An 18,274-nucleotide genomic window follows, 5' to 3' on the forward strand; every position below is an offset into this window, starting at 1 on the left:
GTACAAACCTTCTCGTATTTTGTGCGGGCGTATGGGCTTTCAGGTATGAACGAATAGCCTGTCCTTGAATCAGTCTAATTGGGTTACACTAATACGACCGTTTTAAGGAGTTTTGGGCTTAATTTGGGTTTTTTCCCCCTCTGTCTAAGATACGATTACGATAGAATACGGAAGTTCCCGGCTGATCGATTTCAACAATTCAGGTACTGTTCTCTTTTTTTTGGCTTAACTATTATTTTAACGAAGCATTGTTTCGATTTATTTGCAATTCAGTTGAGCGATCCTTCTGAGAATTCATCTCCATTATCAATTTGAAGTAAAAATTTGCTGTTAGTTTCAGCAATCCGCAATAAGAAAATAACGGCGGGAAAAAGGAGGTGAAACTGACGAGCAATGATGGATCAAGGGAGACAAGTGTTTACAGTAGATCTTCTCGAGAGATATGCGGCGAAAGGCCGCGGCGTGATTACTTGTATGGCAGCTGGGAATGATGTGATTATGTTGGGAACAAGTAAAGGTTGGATTATCAGACATGATTTCGGTGTTGGATTCTAGTGGTACAATATCCTCTTTTATTGATTAATGCACCTTCAGTTATAATTTGAATTTTGTTATGATCTTTTAGTTATCGGCTAAATACAGTGTCCATTTTTTAAACTCTAGGCTAGTTTCAAGTCAATTCTTTCTCTTTGTTCGTTATTAATTAGCTCGAAGTTAATTGAACATGAACTCATTGATATGAGTTGTTTGATTGAGCATCGTATTTAAGTGTTAAGCTGATTCATGGCAAGTTAGAGGTTAAGAACTTATTGATTGGCTTATGTTTGTAATGTTTTCCTCGTTCATTTGGAATTTCAGAAATTGATCTCTCTGCGGGCTGACCTGGGAGCAATCGATCCATAGAGTTTTGTTGATCCTGGGGGCAGCCACTGTATTGCTACTGTGGTGGGCAGTGGGGCGCTGATACATTCTACACTCATGCAAAGTGGACCAAACCTCGTGTATTAAGCAGATCGAAAGGTCTACTTGCCTATGCTGTTGCCTGAAATAGGCAACAGATAACTGAAGGTATTTTTATTTCTCCCTTCTTTGACGGAACCAAGCTTTGAGCGTACTGATTTGTGATGTGTTCTTAATTTTTTCTAATGCAGCTTCTACAGGGAAGTCATTCTTGGTACAGAGAATGGTCAACTGTATGAAATTGCTGTAGATGAGAAGGACAAGAAGGAAAAGTATATAAAGCCTTTATTTGAATTAGCAGAACTTCCTGAAGCTATCATGGGTTTGCAGGTACATAGTTTTTCATATTTAAATCAGGAACGGGCTTTAATTATCTGTTCTTTCTTCATTTTGAGAACCCTTTCTTCTGATATAATTGTTCTGCTTGAACATTGCCTTGTGAAAGAAACTAGACAGTCATCTTTCTTTAGCTAAAGACTTGTAATAAAAAAAGTCTTCTTTACATGGTCAAAATTCTAATGCTGTGCTTATTTGACTCATTGACTGTGCAACTGCGCATCTTAAATCTTCTTCTGGTCTGGATGGCAGTATTATTTTCTGCCAGACAATTTATAATGATAGGTTGCTGCTAAGATTGGTCTCATCTCTTGATAATGTCTAAGGAATTTTTGGTTTGTGAAACTGTGACGGAGACTGACATTCATAAATCTTCTTCTCAAACTAACATTGTTGCTTTATACAGATGGAAACAGCTATCTTGAGCAATGGATCTAGATATTATGTGATGGCTGTTACTCCCACAAGACTTTATTCTTTCACTGGAACTGGATCACTGGAAGTAAGCTGAGCTCTAAGGCCTCTTTCCCATGTTTAAGCTTTTAAAAGTGATTGAACACAAAAGAACATGCTAATATTTTCCTTATGGTTGTTGGCTTGGCTGTTATACTGCTGCTGCTTCTATCTATAGATGGATATCCCTTTTTCCCTCCGTATTTATTTATTAATTGATTGAGCCGGATTCTATTCGGCCCCAAGAAATGCTGTTTTTTCTTCCCACCTAGTATACTATCGGTGATAGGTGTTATCTGGGATTATATTTCTTCCTTCACGGTTATTTAGACGTGATTTCTTTCTTGTGCAATGTAAGTGAAATGGCTTTCTCATTTAATTGCCTATCATGGTAATAACTTCTTTTGTTTTTCTAAATTGTTCTTACTTTCAGGTTCTCTTGCAATGGTTTATATAGCCTTCTGTCTAGCTTAGTGCAATATATTGTGGAGATATAACTTTTATTTATTTAATTTATTTTTGCAATGCTAGACCGTTTTTGCTAGCTACTTGAACCGTGCTGTGCATTTCATGGAACTTCAATTCCTTGGACACCTCTTTTGACAAGTTCAGTCCTAACAGCCAGCTTCCTATGAGCGATCTGCCAAAGAAAACACTCTACTCTTGGAGGTAGTAGACCTCTCCAAATGATCTTCTTCCAGAAAAAGACCTCCTCCGATCCCAAAGTCTCCAATGAATATAGATTAACAGCTGATCTAACAGTAAAAACCCCATCCCCAGTACCTTTCCTGATCACACGATCAGGAAATTCCGAAGAGAGTGAAAAATTTGTATTGATAGCCAACAAGTTAGACCATTGTTCAAGTTCCCAGTCATGAAGATTTCTTCTGAACTTGACATCCCAAGTCCAAACGGAAGAGATATACTCCCCAAATTCAGATAATTTCCCAAACTGATTTAAGGAAATAGAAAATAGTCTTGGAAAAATGACATCAAGTGGATGATCCACAGCCCAAATATCTTGCCAAAACCAAATATTTTTACCATCACCAACATGAAAACTACTCATGCTTCTAAACTTAGTGCCAAAGAAGTCTTCTTTAAAATAATTATTTAGCAGTGATCTCCAAATCCAGGATACCTTAGGTGGAAGCTTACTGTCAAGAGTTAAAACTGAAGAATCGAGTCTATATTTGGAACAAACAACTTCCCTCCAAACTGAATCCCTATCATTTGCAAACCTGTAATACTCGTCTTTTTCCACTTAGCTTTTGACAAGATCCTTAGCACTGTCCTTGAAAAATTCATGACTTATTCAAGAAAAGTATTTCTAACAATGAAAATTTCAGATATTACTCAATGAATGAACTTCAATTCAAAGATTGAAATTATTGCATAGCCAAGATAAATTGGATTTCCCCATTTTATCATTTTGATCCTTTTTGCTGAAGAAACCAATTTAGAAATCTACCTTTTCTTTCCCTTTAGTTTTTGAACTGGTAACTTTACATTTGTTATATTTGTGACGACATTGTAGAAAATTAATCAAGTTGATTTGTACATTTTTTATACCAAATTATGGCTCCTTTAACCTGATGCAGGAATTTTCCAGGGCTGAAGTGTAAACTTGCTGAGCTGAGTGATTTTCATTCATTAATATGATAACTGTTTTGAGTGCTGAATTAACAATAATATTCGACCTCGATGTCTTTTCATAAAACAAAACCCAACTAAAGCATCCATAGATTCACGTTTTTATGTATGAATATTATATACAGGGCAACATTACTCCATTATACACTCACGCACCAAGCATTTGCATTTGACATTCATTGACAAGCTAATATGTTCTCTTCTTTCAGGATGTTTTGAGAACTTTCTTGTTAAGGAAGCTTGAAAATCTTTCAAAGGATGACAAATACCAAATAACAATGATTTCCACATGGGCGACAGAACTGTACCTGGACAAGGTTTCAATTTTTTTCCATGCATGAAATTAGATGCATAACCTAGTTATTATCGTAGTTTTTCCCTTTGCCTTCTATGACATGCTAGCGACTTTATAAAACTGATGTGTGATTAGAAACAGGTTAGAAGTGTAGATGCTAAGTTGTAACATGATACTTCTTACTGACAGATGTGATTTTGAGTGCTTTTCTTAAACATTCCAATAATGATAATAGAGAAAGGCTACGGTAGTCATCTCTAATGCTTGGTTTTGCATGTCAACATTTTAGATGAATCGCCTTCTTTTAGAAGATGATACAGCTTTGGTGAATCATAGTTCAGAATAAGTCGATCATTAAAGAGTTCCGTGCTTTCCTTAGTGACTGCACAGATGTTTTGGATGAGGTTACTACAATGAAACTTCTGGAGAGGTAATAATCTGTGATTCTTGAACCTTTTCATTTGTTTTTGGCCAGACAACTGTTTCTTAGTCTCTACGTTGGCATGTAACTAATCTTTCATGGTTTAATAAAATTATGTACATTTCTTCTGTCTTAATGGTTATGTACATTTACTTCTCAAGAGTGTTACCATTGGAAGATAAAGGACCTTTCACATTAGGTCAGAAATTAGAAGTAGAGCTTATCTTTGGGGCCTCCATTCAACAATTAAGGTTGATCTTGTGCGAAAATATGGCACTAGTAATATTCTTTTAGTGTGAATATAAAACAATATTGACTCTTTCAAAGCGCATCCTAATTTAATTTCCATATTGAGTCAATAATAAAATTGGATTACTTCTTGGGTATACTCACATGAACAAATCAACAAATGATTGATGTTCTTCTGTATTATGCCAAATTTACTAAATGAACAACTGAAAACTAACATGTTCTCTGGAGTTGACTGCCTTTCTTGAACTCTCGTGGTTAGACCCATTATATTCTATACATGTCCGCTTACTTGCTGCAGATTCTATACTTTGGTTTTGAAACATTACCATGCTTATGTTGACTCTGTATTTGTATCTTTTTATCAATTAACCCTTTTAGTATTGAATTATTAACAGCATTATTAATTTTATTTTTCAAACTTCTGAAGCTACGGAAGGGTTGAAGAATTAGTTTTTTTTGCTGGTCTGAAGGAACAACATGAAATTGTTATTCATTACCATATTCAGGTTCTAGGAAATTCTTTTCAAATTGCTATGATGCTTTTGGGTTTGCTTATGCAAGCCTCAAGCGTATTATAGGGTGTATAATTCTGCTATGGAACTTTCTCATTTAGTCTTCATCAATCTGATGGATGATAGTTTTTTTCCCTTTTCTATTAGTGGCTTATTAAGTATCGGAAGAAAGGAGCTAAAATGTTAGTCATTTATTGATTAAGATTAAAAAGGAAATAACGTTTTTAAAATTTTTATGTGATGTGTAATTAGATATTTTTACTTTGTTATTCTATCTTTCTATTTGAACCGTAAAACTGTTCTTTTTTCCTCTAGCAAGGGGAAGCAAAGAATGCATTGGAAGTGCTTCGAAAACCTGCTGTTCCAGTAGATCTTCAGGTAAAAGATCATGTTACTAACGTACTTTCTATCACATTCTGCTGGTTGGTTAGCATGTCCTTGTATTAATTTAACTACATTTTTTTCATATGACTGAATTCCCCATTCGGTTTTATCCTATACAAGCTAGCTGTTCTTTTGTGATAGCATACCTCTCATTTCTAGTTCATTCTTATTGAAAAAAGTAATGGTATTGGACACTGCAGTACAAGTTTGCCCCAGAATTTATTATTCTCGATGTTTATGAGACTGTGGAATCGTGCATGGCCTCAAACAACCTGAACCCAAGGAAACTTATTCCTGCAATGATGCGTTATTCAAGTGAACCACATGCAAAGTAATGGCCTTTTCTTATTTCCTTATTCAATCATCCATGTCTTCTATGGATCTTGAATGAGTTCTAATGGCAACTTTTTGCAGGAATGAAACCCATGAAGTAATTAAATATTTGGAATTCTGTGTTCATCATTTGCATAATAAGGATTCAGGAATACATAACTTGTTGCTCTCTTTGTGCGCTAAGCAGGTGGAGTTGGTTTAGAATTTAGAAGCTTTACACCTTTAAGTTTATAATGGCATGCGCATAAGGTGGCATATTAATAAATAAAAGATATTCTTGGACCCTCTTCTAAACAACTTGAGCTTTAGTTTGTGTGGTTCTGGAAAAATCGAACACATACATGATTTCAAAGTTATGTATAATCTACTCCGTTTTGTACATTCAAATTCTTTTATTTAATCATCAATATTATTAGGTTGAGGATGTGTTTATCTTGTCTTCTTTTTTTCTGTTTATTTTTCTTTTATATTTTATGTAGGAAGATGATAGTTCCCTACAATGCAAAATTGGTAAAGGGAAAGAGAAAGGGCCTGATTTCTTTTATGATGCTAAGTATGCCCTGCACCTCTGCCTCAAGGAAAAACGGATGAGTGCCTGTGTTCATATATATAGCATGATGGCAATGTATGAGGAAGCTGTTGCTCTTGCTCTGAAGGTAATATTTCTGTCAATGTGTCTTGTTGCCCCTCGATAACAATTTTTCTCTTACCATTTATATAGGAACTTGTGTTATTGCAATGAGAATTTGATTTTGAAATTTATAGCACACACTCATACATGTTAGGTATGGATTTTGGTATTATTATTGTTATTATTACTATATTAAAAAAAGTTGAATTACAGAACTTTATATGGAATTTTTGGGGGCATAATGTCAAAAAGGCCCCTAACATTTGACCCCCAACATTTTATTTTGGGTCAAAAAGGCCCATCAATGGATGGAAACCGTTAGTTAACAAACGGTTAACGCTCCAAAAGAGAAGCCTTTTTACCCTAAAATGAGACGTTGATGGCCAAAATGCTCTAGAAAAAAAAGAGTAAGGGCCAAAGTAACTATTCGGTCAAACGATAGGGGCCTTTTTGCCCTAAAATGAAAAGTTAGGGGCTAAAATGCTCCAAAAAAGGAATAGGGGCCAAAATGACCATTTTGGTAAATGTTGGGGGCTAATTTTGGCATTATGACATTTTGGTGGGAAAAGTTATTTTTGGTGTTATCTGGGTAAATAAGATAATTGTCTGTCTCTGTTTAAGAAAAAACCATGATAACTAGCTATGGTGTGTAGTGCAGAGATCACACGTAAATCCTTTGTTCGAAGTCATATATTATATGATAGGATTACAAGTAATCCTTTTGTTGGATACACTTTGCTTTCAATTTTAAAGAGTGCACTATAAAAGGATAATCATTAGTGGACTATTCAATAGAACCATCTTTGCATGCATTGATGGGATTTACTCGAGACATGTTGCATGGAACAGAATTGAAATGGTCATGTTTTACGATCATTTAATTTGCTCTTTCCAGAATAAATGTTTGCAGATTAAACGGGTCATTTGTCTGTGTGGCGTATAATGGTGGTATGTTTGATCAAACATAGTTCATCCGGATTTTACATTACGTTAGTATTTATTCTATTTTCGGTTCTCTAGATTGATCCAGAGCTAGCAATGGCTGAAGCCGACAAGGTTGAAGATGATGAAGACTTGAGAAAGAAGCTTTGGCTAATGGTTGCCAAGCATGTCATTGAACAGGAAAAGGGCAATAAAAGGGAGAATATAAGAAAGGCAATAGCATTTCTCACGGAAACAGATGGTCTATTAAAGATTGAGGATATATTGCCATTTTTTCCCGACTTTGCCTTAATTGATGACTTCAAGGTAGGGTTTTGGCATTTTGATTATATCAATGCGTATTTCTATCCCTCTTTCTCACCTCACATGGGGTTGGCTAGGAACAACGTAACGCACGTGAGCTTTAATTCCGTATTAAGCATCCAACTTAAAAGCAATTGGTAATGGGTGAATAGGCTCAACCTGAATATAAGACCATGGGGAATCCCAAGATTTCATGCTCATGTGATAATACCATTGAACAACTTTTTTTATATGTGCATGTCAGTAAATTTTCTTTTATGTTTGTTTGTAGGAGGCAATTTTCTCCTCATTAGACGATTACAACAAGCAAATTGAGCTGCTGAAGCAGGAGATGAATGATGCAACACATGGTGCGGACAACATTAGAAATGATATTAGTGCATTAGCTCAAAGATATGTTGTTATTGATCGAGATGAGGATCGTGGGGTAATCGAGTATCCTAATTTTTAGTTGCCATTGATAAGTTGATGGCATTCTTAGATTTAATTTTTCCAATATCTTAAATGGATTATGAAGGTAAACCCTTTCATGCTCCATTCAGTCTGCTTTGGCACCCTGCATAGTTTTACAAAAAGTATATAAAGTTACGCACAGAATGGGCTTCCTTTTTACGTCATCATCTTGTTCCATCCCTTAGTTAGTCGACTTAATCTGAATTATGAGGTCTGTAGGCGTAAAATTTTGGATATCGGCGGAGATTACAGAATCGTTCTTGTTGTGCATGTCTGATGAAAGATCACTATTTCTGTATAGATTCTTTCTTCTTGGCGTCGGTAAATTTATTGCAGCAGATTATCTTTAAGAGTAAAATATGTATGGCAGGCGGAATACATACTGAATTTGCATAAGCAACTAACTTTACTTGGTAGTGAAGTCCGAAGGGAATCAAATGGTGGTATGACAAACGAAGCCAATTTTACTAGCGTGAGCCCTCCTGATAAGGTACATCACTTCCATATTCGTTACAGTATTTTGTTTCCCTTTATCTGCCGAATTACGTATTAGTTGACAAAACTCGGTAGCTTAAAAAGAGATCTCTGTTTGATTCGGAGGCAGCTCCGATCAGAGTTAGATGATGCAGTGGCCAGTGAATGTCCTTTTGTGGCATGTTACTTCATGGGATATAAAACCGCAAACCTTGGAAACCAAAGAAGCTTTTCTTTGACTGTATGATTGGATTATGTATGTCCACCGATATGTTCCCGTCCCATCCACGACGAGCCGCAACTGATTTTCGAGTCCTCACTGCAACACTCAAGTCTCGATGGTCGCTTGCTTCATGTAATTTATTCGAATTTCTGGGTTGTTTTTTTTTTTCATTTTTCTATTCATTGTATCGTTTGCATTTCCTCCCATGGCCCTTCCTTTGTTTTCTGTTTTACTTTTTTTTTTTGCGTTGCAAGTTCTTGCCTGGATTATGGAAATCGATTGACCTAAGCTGCCTTATGCAAATTGCAGTAGGTTTAAGCTTCTTGCCTGAATTTATGGAACAAAATAAAAACTATAATCTTATTCAAATCCCAACTGGAGACTGGATAATCATACACGCACACACGCACACACACAAATTGATTGAAACAAAAAACAAAAATTTTTACAGCTTTTTTGTTTCAATTGTATTCATGATTTCTCCCATTGATCCTCAAACCTAAAACCTCCATATTCTCCTTTTGTATTTACATCTTCCACACCCCTTCCCTCTATTTTCCTCTGATTTTTGGGGTTGCGGAATTGAAAAAAGGCGAAGAACAAAGAAGGTCCGGTCCTTCATCCTTGGCCCCAGCAATTAAGATACATGACTCTACGGATCGACTCATCGGCTTGACCTTCCCGGTTCCCAACCATCCCGGAAAGATCCGATCCGATCGCACCCGAAATCGGCCTGAAATCCGAAGGTTTCCAGTCGAAGAGTCTCCTTTGGCCCCGTTGGAGAAAATTGATGCCCGATTTCCACTTTTGACCTTCGTTCTCGCCTCGGCCTTGCACCACGGCCACGCTCGTCGCCATCCAAACTCGGTTCAGGTAACTCATTTTCTGCTACTCGAGACTCTTTTGAGCTTCAAATCAGTTTTTTTCCACCTTTCTTTCAAAACTTATGACCTATTTTCGAGATTGAAACTGCGATGAAGGAAGGCAGTAAGAAACGGGACCTTTATTTATAGAAGAGTGAAGGATAAGTGGTTTTATAAAACCGGATAGCTGTTGTCTGAGAATGGTTACTTTAGAGATTCTATCACGATAAAATGAATAACTTCACGAGATTCATAAGCGGATTTTTCTCACCTTATCCAGAAGAAAATTATAACTATAATTACAATTTCAAATTATAATTACAATAATTAGAATTATAATCATTTACTATAATTATTCTATTTTTCAATTTTTAATGATCCTTTTATAATCATTTATGAAAATTACGACATTTTATAATATTTAAAGATTATATGTTAAAATACTTAATTTATATACTCTCGTAGATAATTTGTCTTTTATTTTTTAAATGGTTTATGACTTAAGTCTCCTTGTATTTTTTGCAAAAATATATATAATAATTTTGATATAGAGGATAAAAGAAAGAAAATGCAGTTGTTGGTTATATATCAGGAAATAGCGGGAGAAAATGATAAGGTATAGCCCGAAATATGAACTTAACAGATGGCGTGCTTATCTGAAAGCAAATCAGCCAATCTGAGGATAAAGGGGACAAAACGGTCAAGTAATTTTCACTTTCCCATTTAATACGGGTCCCAGCCCAACTCCATTATTTTTTTTACTACCACTCTTTGTTTTTTGTTTTGGCCTTTGGGGGCATAGTTGTCCGTTCATAATTCGGACTAAAATGAGTTACGTGTTGGTCTCTCGAGACATGGTAATTGCTCAATTATTGGCCTTTGTATTTTTTTAATTAGTATGAGTAACTATAAGAAAATATTTATTTAAAATATTTTTAATTATTTAATAATAAACGTTTAAACATTTTTGTAGGTGTTGTATTTGAACCTGATACTTTTAAGATAACAATTATCCTTGATTCATTAAAAAAATTTGATTTGTGCTTGATTTTTATACTTATATATATATCATTATTTTCAATTATTTATCAAAACAATATCGAAATAAAAATTACATATATGATAAAGACGTTGGAGTTTATAAAAACAAAGTAAAAATAAAATATAAGGGAACGATAAAATAATATATGAATTTAATCTAAATAAATGTGTTTGATAATTATTTTTAACATGTGTTAACATAAATACAAGTCAAATTAAATTCATGTGTTATTTTAAATTTTATTTATGTTTACTATAAAATCTGTAAGTGTTCAATCTCAATAAACAATTAAGTGAAAATCCACTCCAAATGTATGTAATCTTCATACAATTATTTTGATGAATCCTGTGTAAAATTGTAAATTATAATTAGCTAATTTATATATGTAATACAATAATAGAAGGTGAAATGTTCCTTTCACAGTCTAATTATCCTTGAGGTTTTATAAGTAAACCATTGATACTGTGTCTTATAATTGTCCACTTGTGGCCTATGGCTCCCACCAATCTCTATTGCTTTTACAGAAACTACAAAGAATTTCAACATCATTAAGGTCCACATCATAGCAACTGGCAACTTTTATCATTACTTATTTATTTTTCATTTTTTTAGTTAAGCTAAGTTAACAAGACAACACTATAGTTGTCGGAACTAAATCGGACCAACCGATTAATAGGCTAATAAAATTATATAATCATTAACAAAATAAAAAGTAAATATTTTAATTACTTTTAACTGAATTGATATTCACTTTATTTAAGCCACAAACACTATCTTTCGTGTAAGTCGTTGTTGAGACCCAATGGAATATATGGATTATTACTTTCGGCTCACTGCAACTTCTTTTCTTGGGCCTCAAATTTCATGGTGTAGTTTGAAAATTTGGTTGAGTTGGAAAATCGAGATGAGTTCGATTAAATTATATTTGTAAACTTTGAGTTTACCTTATTATAGAAATCAGTTATTCAATCTTTTTTCTGAATAAAATTATCTATCTAGTAAATATTTAATTTAATTCAAACATTCTTTTAAATAGTTTGAGATTATAGAATGAAACAACTAGGAAGGTTCGATTAACGAGCATGATATTTAAAATAATATTTTAAAAATTTAAATAGTTTGAGATAAAATTATTCATCTACCACCTCGTGCATCTATTATTGCACCAACAATCATCTAATGAAAGAAAATTAAAATGAAAATTATAATTTGAGTACATATAATATAATTAACTCTAAATAGATAATACGAGAAATATGAACATTTTCAAAGTCGTCTCGTCCAGTCTAGCCTTCTCATATTGAACGTTTCAAAATATGAGCTTTGGTTTTGTTTTATTTTATTTAATTAAAATTGGCATTTTTGTAACATTTCTTCTTATTCTTCTTCTTATAATTAAATTTGATCTACGCAACTACGAGCTACCAAAACAGATAGTGTTGATTTCATTGCGTTTTGTTCTTTTTCATCTTCGTTTTTGACCAAAAGTATATACTTCCAAAGTTGAAACTTTGGCTAAAGATGATTTCATTCAAACGGCATGAAGAAAAAATAAATAAATAAAGGATAAAGTACACAAATGGTCCCCTGACTAGAGGGTGATGTTTTGTTAAGTCCCCAACTATTAAAAAATATAGAATTGTTCCCTGATTGTAGGATTATACTTTTTTAGTCCATCGATTATTAAAAGTTATAAAATAGGCACCACACTATTTATTTGTTCCAAACTCATGATTTTCCATTAAAAATTTGATGGTCATCTGAGCTGAACGTTAAACCCGATGATTGTGATATGATAAAATCTTATTTTAATGATGTCTATCGGCATCACCGTTGCTTTCAAGCATTAGTTCGATGACACAATATTTTAAGCACTAGCTTGGCGACATGATATAAACGGAGAGTCGGTACACAAAATACAACTCAAACGGTTCTTGGATCATATTTTATCATGTTCTAATCAACATGTTAACGTCCAACTCATGAGACCGCCTATTTTTTTAACAGAAAGGGACGAGTTTGTAAGTATGAATAGTCAGGTGATAATTTTGTAACTTTTAATACTCGAAGGACTCAATAGAACATAATCATATAGTTAGGAGATCATTTTAAAACTTTTAATAGTTGAGGGATCATTTGTGTATTTTACCCTAAAGTAAACTTAAATTTACATAATAAGATATATGTGTATTCTTTAAACTTGGATAATTTATTAAATAATGTTTGAAACATAGTATTTATATATGCTCTTAATTTATCATCTTGATTTTATCCCTGATACCAATATAGTCATTAATATAGAGTCGGGAATTTGTTTCTTGGAGTCCTCGGATAAAGTTAAATAATATGCATTAAAGGCTTATGCATGGAATAGGATTTTCTAAATATAATCTAAAAATTAGTCATAATTTTGGAAATAATCTTATATTATATCAGAATGATGACTTGAATGTCCCCAAAATTAAGGCAGCGTGATTGGGTGTGAAAGGCTGAAAAGGGGATTTACAAGTCCAAGAATAAAAGACATGAAACTTGATGGAGTTGCCGAGCCCTCTGCATGAACACAATCTGTCATCCCCATCCATAAACTCTAATTTCCTTTCCCCCCCCCCCCCTTTCAGGCTCGTCAACCACCCTCTTCAATTAAAACCAACTTTGACCGCCAAAGGGGGAGCATTCCTTTTTAGCACAGATGAACCCCTTTTGTCAATCAGCTGATATAATATATTTGGTTGGGAATTTAATGCTCCTTTGATTTTAAAAAATATATGTTCGAGAGAATCAATCCATAAAAAGAATTACATGAAGAATAAGTAAAGAAAAATTAAGTACAGATTAATTTACATTTCCCTTAAAATCATTAAGAAGAACTAACTACGTGGACAATGAAAATAAGACTATTACGAAGTTATAGGGAAAATAAGAAGGTGAATCAAAACACAAGGAAGTTTATATTGAAGTAGGAAATAATATTTAAATAATCTTGAGTCAATACTATTTGAACAATATATAATATAATCTTGTTTTGTATTAAATAACAAGACCGCCCCAACGTAACTCTATATATGATGGATAGAAAACCTGTGGATGTATAAGCTTTTAGCGTACAAACATCATCCCCGCCACTCTTAAACTCATATCATTTCCGTTCTGAATTTTGAAGTTGTTGATTATGGGTAGAATCGAATCTAATATATCGCAAAATTCCCATTTCAATCCCTTAAACCCTGGAGAATTCAGAAAACAAGCACATGAAATGGTAGATTTCATCACTGATTATTTTCAAAATATTGAAACCTACCCAGTTTTAAGCCGAGTTCAACCAGGGTATCTCCGGACCAAATTGCTGGAGAGCCCACCGGATCGACCAGAACCCTTTGAAACGATCATGAAAGACGTTCAAAAGCAGATAATCCCCGGGATGACTCATTGGCTGAGCCCTAATTTCTTTGCATTTTTTCCTTCAACTGTTAGCACAGCTGGTTTCCTCGGTGAAATGCTTTGCACTTGCTTCAACTCCGTCGGGTTTAATTGGTTAACATCGCCGGCGGATACGGAGCTCCAATGACGGTCATAGACTGGCCGGCGGGAATGCTGAAGCTGCCGGACTCGTTCACGTTTAAAGGGAGTGAAGGCGGCGTTATCCAAAACACCACCAGCGAAGCTATCCTCGTGACACTCATTGCAGCTAGGGACAAAGCTCTTACCGTCGTCGGCGCCGCAGATGTTAACAAGCTCGCCGTTTATGCTTCCGACCAAACACATTCGACGTTCACTAAAGTTTGTAAGATCGCTGGCATTTCATCTAGAAACATAAGGTCGATTCCGACGACGCTCACCGGTGGTTTCTCTTTATCTCCTTTTGAACTCCGGAAGGCCGTCGAAGCTGACTTGGCAGCTGGTTTGGTGCCGGTTTATCTTTGTTTGAACCTCGGGACGACTTCGACCACGGCGGTTGATCCGATCGAACCACTGACTCGCGTGGCTAAGGAGCACGGAATGTGGTACACGTGGATGCTGCCTATGCGGGGAGTGCATGCATATGCCCGGAGTTTCGGCATCACCTGAACGGGATAGAGCGAGTTGACTCGCTGAGTTTGAGTCCCCATAAGTGGCTACTCAGTTTCCTGGATTGTTGCTGCTTGTGGGTCCAAAACCCGAAAGCTCGTCGATGCTCTGAACACCAACCCGGAATACTTGAGAAACAAACAGAGCGAATCAGATTCCGTCGTCGATTTCAAGGACTGGCAACTCGGCACCGGCCGGCGGTTCAAATCTTTGCGGTTATGGCTCATTTTCCGATCCTACGGCGTCGTCAACCTCCAAGCTCATATCCGTTCAGACGTACGGATGGCCAAGATGTTCGAAGGGTTCGTAAGATCCGACCCGAGGTTCGAAATAGTGGTGCCGAGGCAGTTCGGGCTGGTGTGTTTCCGGACCCGGATGAAAATTACGGGTCGGATTATACCGAGATGTTAAACCGCAAGCTGTTGGATTGGATCAATTTGACGGGTCGGGTTTACATGAGCCATACGAAAATCGGTGGGGTATACGTATTGACGTTTGCGGTGGGGGCCACGTTGACAGATGAGCGCCACGTGGTTGCCGCATGGAAGTTGATCAAGGAAGGAGCTGATGCGTTGCTGAGGACAACGTGATTCGCCTCAGTCCCACCGTAGCGTGTGTGTGTGCGCTTTATGATTTGGAGAATAATTTCATGAATTATAAAAATAAATAAACTGGAATTTGTGCACCCAAATTGGTGGCTGAGTGGGTGTTTTTTTTTTTAAATGTTATTTTGGGGAAAATTAGTTATTTAAATAGCTTTTCTATCGTGAAATTTGTAATTGTTGAATATTGACAATTTTAAGATACATATACATCTTTCGTTGTATTAATCACAATAATTTGTGGTATTTTATATTTAAATCGGTACCCATAATCCACTAGTATTATGAGAACATTTCTTATGCATATGGTAAAACGTTCATAATGTGTTAGATTAAATGTCATCCTCATATTCATCGATAGGATATAATATTTATACATTGACAATATGTTAAATTTTATTTTAAATATTTTTTTATATGTAATTAAGAAGATAATTCGAAAAAAATGCCTGGATTTTTCTTGAAGAAGATGAATAGTAGCTCGGGTCGTAGGCTTCTCATATGTTTTGGCTCATGGTTGGTCATATGAGCTTTGTTGCCATTCTTGTTGACTGGACAATAGTTTTTCAATGAATGATGGCTCTCCAAGGATATTCTTTTGGGCTTTTGCCCTTCTCGTAACAATACACAATTGCAGTACCCTATTGTCCAACATAGTACTTGGACTTGGAGTAAAATTGTTTGGGCTTCGATATCAGGAACCTCGAGTTTCCCAAGCCAATGGTTGGTTCTTCAAATAAAAGAGAACAAAATTTGATTCCACTCAAAAAATTATATTTTTTTAAGTTGGTTTGTTTTAATTAATTTAATTTTTTGGTTCATATTTTTAGAATTAGTCGAGTTTGAAATTGCAAATTTCGAATACTTGAAAAAATAGAAATAAAAATGACAGCATTTTGTGATTTAGTTAATTAATTTAATTATCTTGTGATTTTGTTTTTAAATTCTCCCTTCGTTTGAAGTTTGTTTTGGACAAATTTGACCCAATACTCTTCATGCAAATCTTCGTTTGAAGTTTGTTTGAAGTTCGTTTGAAGTTTGTTTTGATTATTCTTTTAACAACAAATTTTCTCTTTATGCAATTTAACCTTTTAATTTTTATCATCAATACTTTATCCTCAAAATATATTTTTAAAAAATAACATTGTAATTATATTATATAATTTTAGTTGTTTTATTGATTTATATAATAATATTACAAATCTTAGCAACGCATGTGAAAAATAATAAGAAATATATATACACTATATTTAGTTAGAGAGTTGTTTAAATTGTAAGCAATTAATACCATAACATTATAAATAATTGTATCTAGTATGAACAAAAATTCAAACAAATTTATTTGATTAGACTAAACTCAAAATTCATAATCGAAAAGACTTCAAATAAAGTTTGAATGATAAAACGATACTCATAAACTTGAGTAACTCAAAAAAAAAATCACTCGACTCAACTTAATCGAATATACACCCTTACTTTAATCGTATGATGCCCTCTTTATGCCTCTAAATGTTCTTTTATTTATTGGTTAGCTATTATGAATCAACTGCCTACTAAAGATAAATTAAGGAATTGGGGAGTAGAGATAGATGGTGGCAACATAAATAAATAACATTAACACAGTACACGTGTGAACGTTTTGCTTTATACCTTTTCATTTACCAGTTCAATATCATATTCCTTCTTCGATACTTTTGGATTTCAATGGGAAATAAGCAACTTTGGATTAATTATTGATGATTAGAAAAGTTTGGGGAGTGGGCACGTGAATCACGTGGAAATTATTCAAAATTCTAATTATAATACTATCATTTAATTAAATAATCACGATGGTGTTCTCAATGATTAATTATTTTAAAAGTATTAACATTTTCAAGTTTTCGTTTTAAGTTTCGATCACAATTCTTCATTTGTATTAATATTTAAATTATGATTGGACAAAATGATTAAGAAATTGAGTTGCCACATGCATTTTCGACAACGACATCTCCTTCTAAGATATGATTCATTTTATGTATAGGATCTGACATTATTCCCTTTGTTAAGGATCCACTAAAAGTGTATGTTGTTGCCACTCTTTTTCTTAATTAATACTAACAATTAATTTTATTAAATAAAAAATAAATATTTATATTTATTAAAAGAATCTATAAAACAGAATTAAATTAATCATATAAATCGTTCTCTAAAATCGTCAAAGTACACAAACTAATCACTTAAAAATAAAACTATGATTAAACAATGAAAAAAAAAGTTAACGAAAGAACTCATATAAATGATGTATACACACAAACACTAATGTCGATAGTTTGTTGACAAACCGACATATCACAATTCAATAATGATCTATCTTCGGTGATTGTAAGCGTTCACTAATATATAGTCCGAGAGTTCAAAGTAGGAATAGATATGTAAAATAACTAAATAAATGTCATATTTAAATATGGAGAAATGATGCTAAGAAAAGAAAAGAAACGTGTTGCAACAACATACAAAAAAAAAGTACTATAAAAACATATAAAATCATCTGTTATTTCATACGAAAGAAAAAAAACTAATTACACGAGAAAATAACACAACTTCAATTAAGTGAAAGGAAAGAAAAAGAAAGAAAAACCGAGAGATTGACGACTAATCTAAAGTTAATGCTACCGATGACTGTGTGAAAAAAAATACATTTGAAAAATAAGAGTCACTATTTCTACCCATTAAATATTTGATGAAGTATATATGATGTTCTTTAAGTTATGTTTTAATAATTTTTTGGTCATTGAAATTTTATAAATTACAAAATAATTGTTAATTTATCAAATGCTTATAGAACGAATATTATTTTTTATTAAATTATTATATAAAGATTATTAATTTTTATCAAACTGTTATAACTTGATTATTAAATTTATCAAACTTTATGATCATAAAAATGTTATAGTTACCATTTTATAATAGTTTTATAAATTTAATTACTATTTTATAACTTCTGGATTCGTTTACTAAAAAAAATCATCTAAACATAGTTTAATTATGATGTACTTTACCCTAATTGTTATTGGGGTGCACATTACACCAGTATA

At 33.9% G+C, this 18,274-nt stretch overlaps 2 pseudogenes; both read left to right on the top strand.

Annotated features, from left to right (window-relative positions):
• The first annotated feature begins 393 nt into the window (after positions 1-393).
• Positions 394-8,795, top strand: LOC120128115 (annotated as a pseudogene).
• A 4,858-nt stretch (positions 8,796-13,653) lies between these two features.
• LOC120128095 lies at positions 13,654-15,272 on the top strand (annotated as a pseudogene).
• Positions 15,273-18,274: the final 3,002 nt, after the last annotated feature.

Source organism: Hibiscus syriacus, unplaced genomic scaffold, assembly GCF_006381635.1.
Source record: "Hibiscus syriacus cultivar Baekdansim isolate YM2019G1 unplaced genomic scaffold, ASM638163v2 tig00110474_pilon, whole genome shotgun sequence".
NCBI classification, from domain to species: domain Eukaryota; kingdom Viridiplantae; phylum Streptophyta; class Magnoliopsida; order Malvales; family Malvaceae; genus Hibiscus; species Hibiscus syriacus.